Source organism: Thunnus maccoyii, chromosome 9 (genome assembly GCF_910596095.1).
Source record: "Thunnus maccoyii chromosome 9, fThuMac1.1, whole genome shotgun sequence".
In the NCBI taxonomy this organism is placed as follows: Eukaryota; Metazoa; Chordata; class Actinopteri; order Scombriformes; family Scombridae; genus Thunnus; species Thunnus maccoyii.
This window is the reverse complement of record NC_056541.1, coordinates 15,541,993-15,558,630: the sequence shown is the minus strand read 5'-3', so window position 1 is coordinate 15,558,630 and position 16,638 is coordinate 15,541,993. Positions and strand designations below refer to the sequence as shown.

At 39.0% G+C, this 16,638-nt stretch overlaps 1 protein-coding gene and 1 long non-coding RNA gene across 3 annotated transcripts in view; one reads left to right on the top strand and one right to left on the bottom strand.

Moving 5' to 3' along the window:
- pde4d (phosphodiesterase 4D, cAMP-specific) overlaps positions 1-16,638 on the bottom strand; it is a 148,898-nt gene that overhangs the window by 78,011 nt on the left and 54,249 nt on the right. The window lies entirely within an intron of this gene.
- LOC121903733 lies at positions 30-4,150 on the top strand. Its single transcript, XR_006098089.1, has 3 exons — positions 30-120; positions 2,355-2,574; positions 3,689-4,150. It is a non-coding gene; the product is annotated as an uncharacterized LOC121903733 (long non-coding RNA).

Here is a 16,638-nt window from a genome sequence, read left to right as displayed (position 1 = left end):
TGTTCCTGAACTTAGTTATAATAATAACATCATTTAATGTTCTTGCCAGGATTTGGATGAAAAGACTGATTGAAGAAATACCTTGATCTGATTGTAAAGATTGGTAAATGGCAGATGAAGGTAAATTTTAAAAGGACTGGTAGCTCAAATAAACCTGATTAGCTACCAATCCTTTCTTTACTGTCTGTCCACCACAGCCTGATAGTGTTGCACTCTTTTATGAGAGTGAATTATTAGTGTGACAATTAGAGTGTGAATGTGAAAATTTATTTGGGTGTACTGGTGTAAGTGAGTAATTTCTAACTCTTTAATATTGGTTGAAGCTACAACTGGTAGAGTCAGTGGAGTCTTGTCACCCTTGCCTTCATCTATGTTATAATGTTTGATTAAATTATACTGTCACCATAGTTCATCATGAATTTGACACCTTCCAGCTTGATTATCTGTATAGGCTGTGTTGACCAACATCCTGTATCCTGCTGTATTTTCAAAAGCATACACTGGGATGCTTTTTAACTTTTTTTTTTTTTCTGGTTCAATATTATAATACCATCATGGAAAAATTATAGCACATTGGGCTGACCACTGTGATAAAATAGTGGCTTGAGTTCTTCTTTGCAGGGAGGGCCCAATATGTTTGCATGAATGCTGCTGTGTTCCCTTCCCTAATCACAATAACCACAACCTCCACCCCTCAGGGAAGCACTTCCCAACTCCCCAGCTTTATTCGTTTTGAACAGACTGTGGGAGTGACTCTGTGGGTTAACGCCAGTGAAATGTTCTGATGACACAGGAATCATGAGCTTAATTCAGGAGTACAAAATTAATATCGAGGAAGGGTTGCAATTTAGAACTGAGAGAGATAAAACAATGTTGTTTTACTTCACATTTGTATAACATCCGGTCTGGTTGCATGCTTGCACTCCCTGAACAAAAATAAGATAAATAAAATTGGGATTATGGCCAGCAAAATCCCTGGGGCATGTCTCAGCACAGTGGCAACCATATGTGAGGCTTGCGCAATTATGAGGGGATTCATTAGTGACTAACCCAGCACATCTTTTAAACAGTAAATATGAGCCACTGTAGGCAGTACAGTTAGCCTCAGCATCATAGAAATCCTGCTTGGAGATATTTTGTGTTCATCAGTGTACAGTAGCACAAGAAGTACATTGTGAGGTACTTGTACGTGTTGCTACAGCACTGTTTGTTTTGTGATGTAATATGTAATCTAACAATCTGTGACATGCAATTAATTCCTCCAAAGGGACAATAAAGGTATCATCAGCACTAGCAGCATCAAATTACCCTCACAGCTTGTTACAGCATTTTCCATCTACATTAATTATGTAGGCTTCCTCTCCTCATGTGGCATCAGTCTATGAATGCCAACATAATAAATTAGGTCCCTAGAAAGTTCAAATTTAAGTTATCTGTAATGATATTCAAATATTAAATTTTAAATAACCTCTGCATCACTTTCATATTTTGGGAATCACATTTCATGGATTATAATTCAAGAGACATTGTTAATTTAGACTATAATGTTTGCTTGTGTACTAATTATTAGCATTCTTCTTTAAGACTCAATGGATTTGAACTGAAACATCAATGAGGTTTGAGAAAATCTGGGGCTATGGCAGCACATCTGCACCTCTTAGTGCTTTTTGCTGCATGATAGCTAAACACACTGGTCAGCAACTAAGAAATTGGTCTATGGAGCTCAACTTGCTGATGCATGCTAAAATCAACCACCTGATTTATGGGGAATCTTCCATCATTTGCTGCCTCAGCCCTTATGAGAGATAAATGGGCGCGGTTATCTTATTTATGCCTCTACTCTACTTGATGGAGTAGTTTATGGGACTTTGCATAATATCAGTATTTGTGAAATTATGTCTCCTGGGAGATACAGGCACAGGCCAGATCATTGCTTCATTCTGCTCAAACAGCCCTCTAATAGACCTTATATCACCAGTTGCATCATGTGGCAGCAGATAAAAAGGCCTTCAAAGACAGATCAGACATACTCTACGCACGCCGTCTGGTCTACCCCAATCACAGAGCAACCTGGGAAATAGAGATGTGGGGGAAAATTAAGTGCTGCTGTATTCTATTATAGAAAAAGAAAGAAAACAGAGAGAGAAACAGACATTTCAGCTTCAGTTTAGAAATGTGTTAGCAAATGTTCAACGAACAAGAGGACAGAAGAGTGTTAAACAAGTTTGATTTGTTTGCATGAAGATGCAAAAGAGTAGTTTGTTCAGTGTATCATTTCAAGGTCGGTACAGTCCGACAGTTAATCCATCCATCCATCATGTATTTTTGGCTGATTATCTGTGTCTGGTTTGCAGTGGCAGCAGGCCAAGCAAGGTAGCCCAGTCAATCTTCTACTCAGCTACGTCCTTCAACTCATCCTGGGGGATCCAAACATGTTCCCAGACCAGGTGGAATATGTAATCTGCCCCGCTGTCTACTTCCATTTGGACATGCCCAGAAAACCTCTGAAGGAAGGTGTTCAGGAGATTAGAACAGATGCTCAAAACACCTGAACTGGTTCTTTCTGACACAAAGGTGAGAGAGTTCTACTCTGTGTGGCTTTTGGACATCTGGCCTTCTTACTATCTTACTATCATTCTACTATCTCTGAGGATGAGACTAGCTACCCTGCAAGGTAAACTCATATCAGCCACTTGTTTTTTTCCTTATTCTTTCAGTCACTGCCTACTGCTCATAACTATAGATAAGGGTTGGAACATAGATCACTGATAAATCAAGAGCTTCACGTTTAGGCTCAGTTCCGTCTTCACCATGACAGTCTGGCACAATACCTGCAAAACTGCTCATGCTACATGAATCCATTTGGATCCATCTTACCCTCACTTGTTACCGAGAGCCTGAGATACCTGAACTCATTCATTCGTAGGGAAGAAACTTATTCCCAACTCAAAGTCAGCAATCAATCACTTTCCAATAGAGTACCAATGCCAAAGACTTGGAGGTGCTGACTCACATTTATAGGGCTCAGTGATAAAGAAAACTTCCAGTGCAGCATCACAGATGTATACTTTGATTTACACCCACAGTTAAATTATGTTTTATTACTGCTTTGAGTCAAATATAAGCTTAACTTTCATCTTGAGGACCAAGATCAAAACAAGTGATGACACTGCAGTGTTTCCCACAGGATTTTGTGAGACTGTGGTGGGTGGACCTTGGACCCTCTAGGGGGATCAGGGGGCATGGTCCCCCAGAAGAAAATTTTGCAAAATTAAGAGGCTAGAGATTTATGAAGAACTTTGTGCTCTTGTAATAAATTTTGTGCTCTAGTAAACAATTTAATCATCAACACATTGGTTGTACAGATATGAATGGTGAAGACACAGCAAATATAATCAACTATCCTATTTTCTGACATTGTTTTATGTTCACTACTTATTTCTGCTGAAAACAGAAGGACAAAAAATTAGAACTGCAAAGATTAATCGATTAGTCAACTGATTGGTTGTTGATTGTTGCAGCTTTGTAAATATGAGGATTTTAAGCTTTTTTGTGTCATGATAGTAAACTGAATATGTTTGGATTCAGACAAAATGTGACATTTGAAGACATCACATTAATTATAACCAACTACAACTATTTTCTGACATTGTGTTGTGTTCATTACTTGTTTTTGCTCGTTTCACAGGAGGACAAAACATCAGTTAATGCAGGTTTAATGTTTTGTGCCACTGTGCTCAGAGATATCAGTTGAGCTAACATCAAAAAATGACTGTTTAATTGCATTTACTGAGACCAGGGTATCACTGAACATGCTGTCAGCTCAGAAGCAGTAAAACCTGTCAGTCACTCCGGATATCCATGCAGTGGCCGATGTGAGAAGCCGAAGAACCAACTACACTGGTTGGCGGCAGAGGAGGCTGCACTGCCACATGGTTCAAAATGAGTCTAGCAAACTTTGCTGCACTCAGCGCCGGACCACGGGAACAGAAATGAGCAGTTTGTTTCCAATACAGCTAGTTTTGCTCTTAGATAACATTAAGAAAAGAGTAACGTTTGTAGTTGGTCATGTTATTGTCCTGCATTGCAAACCGACGTTTGAAAACAGACAATATTGAACTGTTTTTTTAATTTTTTTTTCCAAATTGAATGAAATACACTGAACGTCAGCACTGAGATAAACTTGTTGCTCAATCTTCAGTAATTCCTCTCCTTATCGGTGAAATATGACATACTAAAGTTGCAGCTTTGTGTTAACTTGGAGCTGTGATGGTTAGCTTAGCATGCCTACAGGTAGTAGCGACTGCTAGTAGCTAAAACTACCCGTATTTAACCTGTATGCAGCCGCAGCAGTGATCCAGTGTTGGCAGCTGAGTGAAAACTCACGTGAAGCATTTCACATAAACAATTCACCTTCAGACAAACCAGACAACAAAATCGTGAGCACCACAAGCTTCAACATTGCTGAAGCAACGTCAAAGATCTTTCAAGTTATTATGAGAAGTGTAAAAATATTTTTGGTTCATTATGAAACTGTGGCGGGACAAATTAGACTGTATTGGGCCACCACAATCTAGATAATTAATGGGAAACACTGCACTGCAGCTGTGCAGTTTGGTTTTTCTCAACCAGTCAACTCATATCTAGGCGGTTCTTTTGGGGCATTTATTCTGCAGATTACTTTTAAGAGATCCAGCTTCAATATATAGTACGCCCTTCTTTGAAATAGTGGAAGAAAAAGAACATCAGCTATCTTACAGTGTGGAGGATGGCCACTTGGTTGGCTCTTCTCCAAAAACACAGATTACCATTCTCTGGATGCTAGTCCCATGCTTCATCCAGCAGAAACAAGTTAAGTCTAAACAAAGAAGTCAATGCAGAATCAGGCCACTGACGCGCAAGACACCAATCCCACTTTCATTTCTTTTTCCTCCTCTCCTTTTTTCTCTCTGCTCCACCTCCTCCTCTCTGGCTTTTGAGATAAGCTTTCTGTCGAATACCAATTTTAAAAGAAGATTAGGCAGTTCTGGCTCTCAAATCAATTTTACCCCCCACTGCAACATGAAGACAAGTGCATACACATACACACACACATACACATACACACACACACACACACACACACACACACACACCACCAACCAAGTCATCCGTACGCACAGAGACACATTCATCAACACACATCTCATACCGCAGAGAAGACATGGTGTGGCAGCTTCTTAATCAAACACAGACCAGAAGTAATTAAGAGAAGCTGTGGCATGATAGCCATTATTTCCTTAGTCAAATATCAAGGTACATTAGATTCTAAAATTAGCTCCTTATTTCAAGCTTGTTATCAATATTACAACACAGAAAGTTGCAGCGACTGTCTGTCTGCTGTGTGTTACAAGTTGTGCAACATTGGAAATTCAGCCCTCGACTTGGCCCTTCGGGATAGATTGGAAATTCGTGCACAGGTGAATTCAATTATCCGGATATCATACCAACAGGTCTGAAAACAAACTATGCAAAGCCTAAAACAACTAACATCTTTAGAAAACAAATACACTTTAAGTCCACAGAGTTTGAATGAGCACTGAAATTGAGGTGTAAGCATCCTGGATTAGATACTGTTGACAAGACATGCAATCAAACCTCATGCCAAGAAGACGGAAGGCACACAGCGATTCAAAAGGGTCAACCCTCCACAAGTGCAAAGAAAGCAGGGGGAGGGGGTTTGAACACAAAGCCTTCCAACATGCTTGGACACATAACAGTCTCTTAATGCTGTTGGCAGGAAGAGTTCATATCCAGGTTAGCAGCCTGTTGTCAGGGAAACCAATGTTTTTAGAGGCCAGTGGATGGAAGCACCTTTTCTTGGAAATCAATGAACAATCCAGATGTGACAAGATCTTCTGACACCTTCCTTGAAATGAACAGCTCTGCTTTCTATGAGGCTCACTGCATCCTGATGTGTACTATATGTGTGGGTGCACGTGTTTTCTGTAATACCACAAACCTCAAGGGAGAGCACTCAATCAGTACCATACAATCTACCTATAGTGGATATATATAACATCATAAACACTTTAAAATGTAGGCTGCTGGAGATGCAGTAGATTTTCTGCCAGACCAGGTCATCCAGAGTGCACAGTGTGTAAATCCCCCCTCCTCACCTCTCTCTCTCATCCTGTGGCAATGTTAACATAAAGGACTTGAGTCTAGAAAAGTGCAGTATTTTATCTTTACAAAACAGCATTGCTACATTAATCAACTGTGACAGTATTGAAAATAACAATATAAATTCTCTAGAAAGAGTACTCAAATGTAAATACTCAAAAATCATCCGTTTGACACTTTTTAAATCTTAATGATGTATTTTTCCCCTACTGATGTCAGGGTTACATCAAATGCTCTGACAAAGACAGAATATAAAAACCTAAAGCCATTATCAAAAACAAAAGCTCTTATTAAAACAAATACACCATTTTAGAGGTGACTGATCATTTGTCAAGAGCCATTAATCAAATGGGGTTTTACTTATATTTAACAGCTTTTTAAATCATTGCATTGCATTTTGGGGTAAATATATGGCATGATTATTGCATCAGTCTCTGACTGATGCAATAATCTTGCAATTTTTTAAATCTTGAGTTCTTCATAGAATAATTTTAATCTAAAATAGACTCCAGAGTTATTTGAGGATAGCCCAACTCCTCCAAAGCCGGCCACCTTGAGTAATTAAAAACCAAGAGTGCAGAACCAAAGCTTTGCGTAATGAAATCTGATGGCAAAAGCCTGATGCTACATGATGATGACTATCTGTTGTCCCATTAACATTTGATTGAAAATTTGCAGTGTAACTTGTCATCACTCATTGCTAGCTGGCTGAAGCTAACAGCGACACATTCCAAGGTAAAGTAAGTTAAAAGCAGAGTCAGTGCAGTTTGGGAGAAATTGTGCTTTGGTGCATGGATGACATAAATGCAGCTGAGTAAGAGTGACACAGCCATTTTTAAAGTATGGACCTGAGGAAGATTAGCAACTGCTATGGCAGAAGCTAATGAGGATCCAATAAAATGAACAAATAAACAAACCATCAGTGAAGCATATGGGATTTCAAAAAAGACTTGAGGACCACATCATCCTATGCTCGTGCCATTGATGGATGTTTTGAACAGTTTCCTCTTCCACTGATGCAGCTGCAGTTTGTAGAACAGAGTGAGATTAATCTATACAGATAAAATTGACAGCACTTTTTTGTCCAAAATCTGTAAAATCCTTTCCTGCCTAAGAGCTGAAAATGAAGCCTGTGTTGCCAAAACCTTACTGATAAAAACCCTTTTATCTAGAGATGCACTGATCAATCAGCCACCGATCGAAAACAGACGGTTTTCAGCTGATCAGCCATGACTGGTGACCAGCCCCGATCAGTCTCATATATCTGATTTTTTGCCGGTCAAATTTACACACATGTGCCGCACAATGGTTTACGTCTCGCTCACAGTGGCACAGACAGCAAGGTCACAGCCACACACACACACACACACACTAGAACTGAATGATATGAACTGGTAACATTACAGCACGTCTGCTGCAGGTTTAACTTGTCTAAACATTATTTTACCCATTTTATTTACCAGCAACATGTCACACACCATCATCACAACCACCAACAGGCAGGGCTCAGGTGGCAGCCTGAACACTGGCCACACCTGGACCATCCCGGGTCTGTTGAGCTAATCTTCCTGGTGAGTCAGTGAGTTGGTCCATATATATATATATAAACACAGAGTCTACACGCCAGGACGTGTTCAGCTGTTTACACACAGTTTACCTGAAACCAGGTGATTTTACCTTAAGGAAAAGCCTGACATTAATGTTTTATATTATATTTAATTTAACATCTTTCTCATTATCTGACACACTGACATGGATCCTGCTGTGTGTTTCAATCTGTAGGGAAAAATATAAAATAGTAAATTTGAAATAATAACAGCTAATAAATATTATTAATCAAGATATGATGACCATATAAGTAGAGCAGAGTGAAAAGACTGTACACATGTTGAGTGCTACACTATTAAAATGACATGAGAGTTGATATTTGCTATATAAAGTAAAGTGCTTTTTGATTACACCAAAAAAGATCATATTTAGGAAATGACAAAATATTATAGGTGAAAAATAGGGTGGGAAAGTACTTTCTTGTACCCACCAGGGTTTTTCTGCACCACAGACAAATATTTTATCAGTATTTTACTTTGATTCGACTTCAATAATCTTAAAAGTTCATCATGTAGTTAGAAAACCAAATACTGTGTTCATGTTTTATGTTTTATATGAACAAATGTTTTATAATGAACATACAATTAAATTTTCTATTAAAAGAAAAGTTACAAAAATGTTTATGTATGTTGTCAATTATAGTTCTTAGAAAGAAAGAAAATCGGAATCGGCCAAAATCAGAATTGGCAGGAATCGGCAGACCAGACTTTTAAAAAGCCGGAAATTGGAATCTGCCAGGAAAATTGCAATCGGTGCGTTTCTACTTTTATCCACATCATGGGACAGAAACAACTCAGTGCACTGGCCATTATAATTATACTGGCCAGGCAAGCAAGACTATACAGTATTTCTTAGATTCTGTCGACAATATCAACCCACATCATAAATCTGTAACTCATATAATAGTGAGATGTTTCACATATATTCCATTCCAATGACCATTACCACTACATTAACTTGGAAACACATGATTAAGCACTTGTGTGTCTGATACAAGCAGCAAAACATATTTTTGGCTATACATCTGCACATTGTAGAGTTTGCGTTTGTACGTGATGTGGGTGATGTGTGATGTAACTGTTTTGCTGTGTGTTTCCGGTTTCCTTGTTTACACCATGTGTGGGCATTACTGCAGTGCATGTTGCCAAGCTACTGAGCCATAGGGACTGAAGAGCAGACATTGTTCAGTTTGCTGTAAAAACTCACCAAGTAATAAGATGTGTGAAAAAGCAACAATTCAAGCCCAGTTTATTAAACAAAGAAGGGTTAAAACTATGTTGACTTGTTTATTTTTTATGTGTAAAAAAAAAAAATCACAGCTGAGACAACATTTCATTATGTGACTGAACTTAAAAGCAGTGAAAACCAATTTTGATGAAAGCTTTCAGCAGGGATTATATGTGATATCTGGGGTTCAGTCAGTGTATACCACTTTAAAAAGTTCTTTTGGGGAAATATGGAGGAAAAATATCTCCGGTGCTGTGACAACCATCCAGTGGATCATGGCTTACACATAGTCACCTTCTGAACACATAACCTATCTTTACACTCTCTCGTGGTTTGATAGTCGCTGTGGCCAAGAGCATCCATTTAAAGCCATGAGAGGTGGTCTGAGGTGGTGATCTGTTTTAAGTACCTGCACTAATCCTTCCACTTCAGGTCAATATCCAGACACTCTCTGAAAGCTGGCAAAAAAAAATCTTGCAGCCAGACATGGTGCACATGGCTGATACTGCAACACACTCATCTGTTTCTATAAATAGATATCTTCAAAGGTGCAGGAGGAGCCATAGAAAATATATCAATACAGAATACAACAGAACATGTATTATGTAGAGGACTTCAGTTCATTAAGACATTTTTTTCTTCACTGAGACAATTACAACATTCATAATCCAAATAACATATTACATATTAATATTTTTAATAGCGTTGTGTTACTGCATATCAGAATGGAAACATCTATCGCTTCCTCTGGGGCATGACGTACAAGAAAACAGTTTCTTTTATTGTTCCAGAAATCGAGTGTTGCCCAGTTTCCAGCGTGAATGTATTTAAAAATTAATTAAAAACTAGTGCTGAAATGACAGATTGATTGATTGATTAATCATTTATCAAGAATCAATCCAATCATTCTCTACTTTCAGGTTCTCCAGTGTTAGGCTTTGCTGCTCCATTCTCACTTTTACATCATTGTAAATTGGATATTTGGGGGTTTTGAACTGCTAACCAGACAAAACAAGCAATTTGGAGATGAATTATTGATTGAAAAAAATAATTGGCAGATTAATATGTTGTTAGCTGCAACCCTATTCAAAACATGTGTGGAATGTACACAGTAGTAAAGAATTGGGACCAAATTAAGATGTGATTGCTACCTTGGCAAGATGCTTTCCTCTGTCACAGTTGTTAAGGGTTCCTCTGATAACGAAAACACTCCGCCACTCCTAATTTTCCTGGTGCTGGGCAGCCTGACAGGAAATTACGGCATTTATCCCAACCCTCCTTATACACTCAACTTTTCTTCCTCCATGACACGTAGACTTTACGTTCCTTCCTCCAAACCATCTGCTCGCTCACAGATAAACCTGCCACTCAAGCATCTGGCCTATATAGCAATGTGGCTCTGCATAACTGAATTGCTTCTTTATGATATGCATGTGGTGAAGTCACAATCTTGGTTATACTATGAATTTACCCAACCAGCTATGTAAATGCTGTTCCAAATTTCATATTAAGCAAGATTATAACATCAGATTTTATGTTGATAATCAATCTATTGTCCTATAAAGGCTCCTGCAATATACTGTATCATAACCTGACCTTAATGCATAGTGCACTGCAGATTGCTGAAGATGGGAAATCGGTAGCACTGCATGAGCACCACTGTGACTCAAAACTAGAACATGAGCAATCAGAACAGACTTGTATGTATAATTGGCTGAGATAATTTTGCAACTAACATGAAGCATAAGTATGAACATCACACTGAAGCTCTGAACGCTCTGAGCAGTCTATCATCCAAAAAACACAGCACAAACACTCTCACACACATGCACACGCAATTGTAAACACATACAGCAATGAGTTTCACGGTCCCCACCCCACCATTTTCCTCCCTCTGTCTCACCCTATGCCTCCTGAGAACCTTGAGAAACTAGGTGCAGACCAATTACCTCATACTCAAGACAACACTGTTCATTTTTCGTCTTTCATTACTACATGCAGTGGCACTAAATCAATGCAATCAAAGACCACCCCAGTGGTCAGACAGACAGCAGACTGGTAATCAGGATAGGTACTGACACAAACAAGAACAAACACACACACACACACTGGTAAAGAAGCACACACATACAGACTTGCGTGTATACATAATGCACAAACACAAAGGCACTGCTGAATCCACCAGATGTATTTGCAGAGTCTATATTTGCACACACATACGCACACAAATGCGAGCACATAAAAGATGAAAACGCACCCTCATAAAGAGCAGGATATTGGAAGCAGCTGTGAAAAATGATCAAGGGATGACATCAATAACAGGATGGCTCTCACAACACAGGAGGCAGCTGCATCTTAATTGGACATGCAGCTCATTAGAACTGCTAGAGGTGGACTCTGTCTCTCTGTGCTAAGGCCACATTCAGACAGACAACACAAGGTGCACTGAAGATGGTAGGCGGGTCGCAAAAGCAGAAGAGAAACAGATGAGTTGCGACTTACTGCACTGAAAAGTCAGAGGGACTGCAGATTCATTTTTCTTTGTCAGTCAGTGGTTGCCTGTTGCAGTTTCAAAGGTGTTTTCTTTTACAACGATTTCTTTTCGTTTCTTTTATGACAATGAAAAAAAAGAAGCCCCGTGCTCGCCACCTAATTGCTAGGAGTCACAGGAGTCTACAAGATTTGTGTCCTTCTTCCTCTGTCTGTCTTTTATCATCTTTGCAATCGTTACATGGATGACAGGATGCAGCTTCTTACGTGTCTAGCTAAGACCACCAAAAAGTTGAGTGAAGTGAATTGGACTGAATTCAAAGGGATGAAACAGGGCCGGGACCTTGTTGAGGACAATCTGACCTCAGAGGAACCATACACCGTACAATGCCTGGCTCTTCAATATCCGGCTAAACCTTGAAAAGTTGATATAAGATGAGGACTGAACAGCTATTGTGTGAGCAGTAGCCAGAGGAAAATAGAGAGTGAGAGAGTGGTGTAGAGAAGAATGTAGAGAAAAGGCAAAACATTTTCACGACTTTCACAGCAAGGACAGATTTTTTTTTTTTTCTTTCTCGGAAAAAAAGATTTCTTTAGGGCATCATTTCTTATCCAGAGATCCACTGTACATTCTTTAACTGACATATCACAACATTTTTTCTCATCTTTGTGATAAACACAAGTCTGTGTCTTCTTTATGGCACTGCATTCATCTACGGAACATAAAAAAAAAAATCAAACTCTCATATTTTTTTAGGTTAATTGGTGACTCTAAAAGGTATGAATGTGAGTGTGAATGGTTGTCTGTCTCTATATATGTTAGCCCTGTGATTGACTGGCGACCTTTCCAGGGCGTACCCCGCCTCTCGCCCAATGTCAGCTGAGATTGGCTCCAGCTCCCTCACGACCCTCTAGAGGATAAGCGGTAAAGAAAATGGATGGATGGATACAAACAAACAACATGCCACTAGCCTTATATATAAATATTAAAAGTATACTTTGCATACACGTTGTTACCTTTCCTTTTATAATATGCATTTGCATATTGCAACAGCTGTGTTAAAAGAAACAAATGGACTCTGTATCTCTGTACACTATATTCCATAGCTTCTGTGCGTGCCAAATCCAAATATTGGAAAACTTTTTTCACTGAGGCCAATTATAAAGAAGAAATGCAGGTTTCATGTTTTCACATGTGTGAATTAACACTGACCTAAAAAGACCTTAAACTAATGGAGTCTAAGCACAGAAAAATAGGCATTATGACTTGAGAGGGTTATACTTTCAATTATTCTTTAATGAGCTGAGCCTGCCAACTATAATCAGACTTGACCAATGGATTTACCGCAGCCATGTATCATTAATGGATCTCACCTCAGGCTAATAAGGCTCTCTCAGGGAAAATGATAATGAAAGCTTTAGGCCACATCCAACCATCATTTTGAGTTGGGAACATTTTTTTTTTCTTTCTCTCTGTTATTACGACTGTGGTAAGAATGGATCTGTGAAAAGGGACGGAAACCTAGCTAGTGCCTCTCAACCTCTACGGTGGCCATATCAGATATGCGCAAAAGAGTGCATGGCCATCTGCAGTCCATTACGAACACACTCATAGCTATTAAAAACTTCCCCTCACATTGGCACTCATCTTCCCCAACTCTCACCGTCCTCAGGCTATTCTGTGGAGGCTCTGGTGCAGCTGCATTTATCAGAGCGACACCCTAATCAGTAACTGAATTCTCCCTAAGCAATCAAGTCAAAGTTCTGGTGGCGAAATCAGCAGAAATAAAACACAGCTGAGGATAATGAAGGTGGAAGCAAGAGAACAAAAGAAAGAGTGTGAGAAGGTGAAATGGGGGAAATGAGAAAGAAGGAATGCATAGTAAAGACAGTCAAAGTCACAAATTAGACCTCAGAAACCTTATTTACTGTATGTGGTGAAATGACTTTCTCATATTCCTCGCTGATTAAGTGAGTCATCAAACAACTCAAATATGCTGTAAAAAATAGTACCGAAATATCCCATGACCTCCTCTCATTATATCCATTTTCCATCTGTCTTTTTGTAAACCCTATTCCACTAACATCCATAACCTATTTATCTTGTGTGTTGCAGAAAAAACTAAAGCTTGTAAATGAATATAACCAATGAAATAAATATGAATTAAATATTCAAATAAAATAATTTAAAAAAAAATGAATGGCTGACATGTTGGAGCTAGCACTGCCAGAATCTTCTAGTCATTTTGTTGAATCAAAAAGATATCAACATATCAAAAGGCCTTTGATGAGGCCCTGCAGCTGTGGCCTCTTCAACCCAGATTCATTCCAATCATCATTTAATTAAATCTGGTAGCGCAGTAACCACTGCTAAAACACCTTCATGTGTCTGGACCTGTTGGAAGGAAATGATTATCAATATGCCTATAACCCTTTATTTCAGTTCACTGAGGACCTGCTGAACTGAACTCAGATGAACGTCACATGGATCAACATCAAATGACAATCCTATTTAGATTGGGTGGTATCATCACTTTTAACAAGTAAGAAAAAAGGATCCGCCAGCAGAACTGGAGGCAGTGTTAGTCTCCCCACTGGTTTTCAAAAGGGTTATAGAATTTGACATGTAATGGATGTGAGCCTGACTACTTCTGGCATTGCACCGGGCTTGTTGATCACGATGTGAAGAAAACGAAGAGCGGAGGAAGTGGGACCAAGCTGAAAGGCCAAGGATGCACAAATTTGGGAATATTCACTTAAAACATTTTTCTAAATCGTTGAGTGCAAGTGCTTGTAACTATTCCTTTTTCTGTCTCTCAGCACATCCAACATTCATTGTGAACACATGTACAGAATGTGTTCATACATGTTTTTCAAGCAGACCAACGCGTCTGACTTGCTTTGACACTCAGGGCCCTATTTTTGTGGAGGCACAACGACCAGTGCAAGCAGCACTCCAACTTTTTGGTATTTTCTTGACCTTGAAACTCACTCGGCCTGTCTGTGTGGTATTTTGGTGACGAGCGCAGAGCACACGGTGCAAAGGTGGGAGGAGATTCACAATCAGGTGGAAGGTTCATTCAAATGAAGCAGCGCAAAGCCAGTTGTATTTTGGTTGAAATTTGGTCCATGACGTTGCACTGAAACCGGATGTGTCAGAACCACATCTGTTTCTGTTGAAACGTCAATCTGCTGCTGCTTTGGTGATTTTATCAACAAGAGCAATTTAAATACTTGCTGCACACATGCTGCACTAAGAGATTAATGCTTGAAATATAAAAAAGTTATTTCAATTAAACAATCTCCAACCAAAATTGGCACAGAAAATAACGTTAAATGTGGTTAAAGCAGGAAAGTCAGTAAATGAGTCTGCATTGATCTATAAATTAATATGAGTGACTCTTACAGTATCTGTTTTCCACAGCTGCTTTATACCGTAAGAAAAGCCTCTACTTCAGTTCATTAAATCTCTGCAGTATCTGAAGGTAGCAGGACAGATATGTTGTTAAACCGCAGCCTTTGACTTTCCATTTGTTGAACTGTCGTTATCATGCGTCACTGTGATTAGCACAGCTGTTTAAGGTCTATGAGACCAGTGATGTGACTGGTTGAGAGAGTATTTAATAATCACCACATCCACAGGTCTATATTCACCTTCACCTTGGAGTGCCAAATCTACTCTAGCTGCAAACATCATTAAAAGTATCTTACAGTGTCACTCCAGTAGTGGTGTTAATTGAATACTTGTTACTAAATGAGAATTGATATAAGAGCAAAGTTAGCAGATTAAAGCTGAAACATTACACAAAGGTATTTGTAGCTAGATGAATGATTTTATTTTGGTTTCATATTTGCATGCTGGGTGTTTAATGACTATAACAATGAGGGGATACATTTACATATTAGGAATATATTTTGCTAGCAAATGCAGTGTGTGGATGTTTGTTCCATTTTGACCTTTCAAATTTTCAAGAGAACTCTTTCTTTCCAAAGTAGAGTCTTTACAATGACTTAGTTCTTGATATCATTGAACATTGAATTGAAAAAAGCAGGACTCAACTGCAAGGGCAGTGCAGCACCCGGACACTCTACACACTAGAGTTATCTTGTAGTTCATCTTCAAAAATCTTTGTTTTAATGACTAAATAATTACATTTGCGAGACAAACATGAAGTATATTGTGAATACTTTCTGTGCCATGAATCAGTGACTAATGTTGGCAGAGCAGAGCAGTGAACTTCAGCAGTAACACATGAAACCAGCTGACCAACACACACTGCAGCATTAAACAACTTAAACCAACTCTGAGGTGAAGAAAATAATTCGGTGCTCAGTCTGTTTCACCTTGAAAACCCTGCGCCCGCTCAGCTTGTTGGACAACGATGGCTTTCCCCAGAGATAACGGTGCTGCAGCGGAGAGGCTGCTCTCCACTGCTGGAGATACTATGTTAAAGATCCCCTCCAGACATGTTTTAAGATGTATATAAAATACTCTACTTTGAATATTAATTTGTGTCTGATATGTTTTTTCCACAAAAAAGTATAATTATCTCATTAAAATCCTTAAAATGACATCTAATCCTCCTCCCTCATGAAAAATTCAAGAATCTATGAATATGCAAATGTATTTCATTTCAGAAGTTTAACTGCTGGACACAAAATGTCTCCGACTTTACTGTACAGTACATTCTCAGTGTTTGTGTGCTGGATGCTTCAATTTCCACATCACACTTATCTAAGTTGAATACTGGACCAGGATTGGCTTCTGAACTATTGGTGATGTCACAAATCCTGCTCATAGACCCACCCCTTAAAACTGGATTTTCAATGAGCACAGAGAAACTTTCAGCAGATGAATGTGAAAACAGCCTGGTCTGGTCTGCAACCATTCAAGGTCATTCAATGGCCATTACAACAACATGGTACAACAAAGTGTGGAGCATTAGAAGTTCTATTTATAATAGGGAAGTGCAGCACAGATGTATTAATCTAGTTCTGTTTTATAACCCCACATTAAATGGGATAATTGGATTTCAGCTGGAATTCCAGGGGGCTTCTATCTCTTTTTTTATTACAGTTGGTGGAATCCAAAATACCTTTCCTGAATATAAACCTTGAAAACTCTTCCTCCATCCCCTTATACCTCACTCC